The sequence below is a fragment of the Lathyrus oleraceus genome, chromosome 3 (assembly GCF_024323335.1).
Source record: "Lathyrus oleraceus cultivar Zhongwan6 chromosome 3, CAAS_Psat_ZW6_1.0, whole genome shotgun sequence".
Classification (NCBI taxonomy): Eukaryota; Viridiplantae; Streptophyta; class Magnoliopsida; order Fabales; family Fabaceae; genus Lathyrus; species Lathyrus oleraceus.
The window spans coordinates 286,184,390-286,187,908 of record NC_066581.1 but is presented as its reverse complement, the minus strand read 5'-3'; positions in this window follow the sequence as shown (position 1 = coordinate 286,187,908).

The following is a 3,519-nucleotide window of genomic DNA, read 5'->3' as shown; positions in this document are numbered from 1 at the left end:
TAGACGATCAGTCAACACAAGGGAATGGCTTGACATACTTCCAACAGGTTCAAATGGGGTCTATTCGTCAGTCAAAAAGTTAATCTTGAAGGAGCAAAAGTTTGTTCATGAGCTATCATGCTCGCTAAGCGAGCAGAATGGGTCGCTTAGCGAGTCCCAAGAAAAGCCACCAAAATCACCTACGCTCAGAGGAGTTTCTTGAACTGTCATGCTCGCTAGGCGAAGCCCACGTGTTTAAAAAAAAATAAAATAATAAATAAATAAAATATAACATAAAAACTTTGGACTTGGGCCTCTCTCATTTGAGCCCACAGGTCCACAAAAATCAGGTTATAAATTCAGAGTTTCAGTGAAACAAAAGTCATTCTATTCCTATTACCCTGGCAGGAAAAAGATAGTGAGAGAAGAGCTAACAGAGTTCAGAGCAACCTCCAGAGACTGAAGGGAACTCGTCTGCAAAGAACCAACTCCCTCTCATATAAACCCTAAGAGTGCTTTGCAAACCCAACCGGGCAAGTCAATTTCATTCGATCTCTCCAGTCAGGTTTGCCTTATTCCCATTACTTTATGCTTTTAATTTGAATGCTTTGAATGTATGAGGTATTATGGGTGAATTTGATACCCTTTTGATGCATGTGTTTGACAAGAGGTTTAGGCCTCCTACCCTTGGTTGCTTTTTGTGAGCTTTTTGTGAATTTTAATGGCATGATTCATGTGGTTACATTTTGATTTGGGGGCAACTCTTGATTACCCTATCCTGTTTGCTCTAACCTGTTTTATGTTTGTTATGGCATTGTTTTCTCCTAATTCCGTCATATTACTCTAACCTGTTTGTTGAGTTTTTGTGAGGGCTCATATGACTCTTGCAGAGATGGCTTGCCTGGTGTTCCACTTTATTTGTGGGATACCACCTGGAGGTTTATTCCGATTACCTGTACTGACTCACTTTCTTTGATGGTGCTAGCTTGAGAGATCTCTGGGTTTCTTATCTCTTTAATTGTTGTTACTTCGGATCTTTATCCGTACGGTAGATCTCTCGATCCCTTTACTTTTCCCGCATGTTACCGATTTCTTAGGTTTCGTATAGCCTCTCGTGGCATGTCATTTAAGGTAGCGTGGTTCCTTCATCTAGGACTACCTTTTTGCATGAGCATCCATAAACACCCCAAACTCATTGATTTTTCTTCTCCTAAGAACCCACTATCTCCTTCTACTACAGGCGAGTAAGTCTCCAAAGGTCGAGCATCCGGTAGATTGCGTAGTAACGTCGTTCACCCCAAAATACAACCCTTACCCCGTAGTTAGTCAAACTACGTTTTGCTCTGATTTTCATCCCAGATGAGATACGTAGGCATAAGACGCGATGTCTTAGCGAGCACACTCCTCTTTAACCCATAGGTAGCCGAGCTACGAAGACTCTGATTCTCAAATTCAGACGAGATACATATGCAGTGGATGCGACATCCGTGCGAGTCATTTCCTTTTGACCCTTCTTTTAGTAAGTAGTACATTAGATAAACATACACGCTTTTCTCATCCCTTCAATCATGTTTGCACAAATAAATTTTCAAAAAAAAAAACAACAACCTTTGCAACAAATGTGAAAAGGGCTCCCTAGGAGTACCTAGGATGCTTTGGGTGCCTAATACCTTCCCGTTGCATAACCAACCCCCTTACCCAGATCTCTGACATTTTTACTAGTTTTTGATTCGATAAAACTTTTAGGTTTTTGTTTGCTTTCTAACCATTCCTTTGGATAAATAGAAGTGCGGTGGCGACTCGACTTGTATGGTTTACCTTGGATTTAGTCAATATCTCTAATGGTAACGAATACCCCGCTACAGATTCTGATTGTTGCATTGTTTCTTTGTAAAGGGAGACTTGACAGTCATTTGATTCAAACCGTGCTAAAGTCTATGAACAGAGGTGAATATAGTGAGCACCTGAGTCATTTGTCCCGTACCCAAAGATATTCATAATAAGTTAATGGAATTCTCCACTCTCATTCCTTCTCTATTTCTTAAGGCTCATGCCACACAATTTGAATCTTGATTGACAAGCTCTTGAAGAGACACCTTTGATGTGTTTTGCATAGTAGTCCACTGATTGATTCATCTGGGATGCCTTGACTAGAAATCTGAACTTGAAGTCTTGAGATCCACAACATTACAGGAACTAGTCTTACCAAGTGATCAAGGGACTTTTGATCACTTGAATAGACTGATAGATTATACACAATCAAAAGATTTAGTTATCAAAATTTATTTTGATCAACTTAATCAAAGGGAATGAATTAGTTGGTAATTATGTACAAAATCTAAAGAATGGTCAATTAAAACCTAATTATCATTATCACTAATCAATTAAAATCTAATGTTTCAACCATTTTAACAAATATAATTAGAAGTTAAAATCTAATCAATTTCTAATGGACTAATTAATTTAATTAATTTCTAAAACCTAAATCAAGTTCTAAAAATTAATCAATCTAATTAATTTCTAGAACCTAAACAAGTTCTAAAAATTAATTAATCTAATTAATTTTTAAAACTTAATTCAAGTTCTACAAATTAATTCAATTAAATATCTAAAATATAACTAACAAGATTAAAATTCTAGTTATTCTAATCCTAAGTATTTTAATTCTAATTATTTTCAAAACACAAAATATCCCTAATCCTATTTTAATCATAAAACAAAATAACAGGGAAAACAAAAATAATTGGTTTAAGAGTTAAAAGGGTTTTGTGATTTTTGCATCTTCTCTAACTCTTCCAAGCTCCATTGAAGTGCTCTTGAAGATTTTGAGGTAACTGGAAAATTCAAATCTTGTTCAAAATTATTCAAATAAAAGTGTTTTATGCTTGGATTGTTATGGGTTTTCATGATTGATTGTTTATTTTTGATGATTTTCATTGTTTAATTATGGAAAAATGGATTATTCTAATAATCTATTAGTGTTAACTCAATATTACTCATGTAAATTGAATGCTAAAATTATGCTAGAAATTGTCATGCTAATTACCACTTGAAAAATTGATTTTTTTAAAATACAAATAAGTGTTTATGAAAAAAAGTTGTTTTGCTCTCATGGAGCTAATTTTATGTTTTGAACTTGTTTAATTCCTATGTCAAGTATGGTAATTCTATGTCAATGATTATGCTAAGAATAGGAGACTATTTGTTAAGCTAATTTCTATATGACTAAATCCAAGTTATTGCTATACTAACTACAAATCTATTGTTATGTTAAGTGCAAATCCTTGTTATACAACATAGAAGACCATGCTATATTCATTTTCATGTTACTTTAATGATAAATTTTTGAATAATTGAACTACTTTTTGTGATCAAATTAACCTCAAAACAGTAGCATAATATAAAGGCTCTACCACATGCAATTAACAAGATCAACCACACAAGAGGATTCATGGCAATGGCATGGAAATAGTGAAAGTTCAAGGCTTACCAACGGAGCCTAGATTTGCTCCGGTGCATGTTGAAATCTTACCGAAAAGA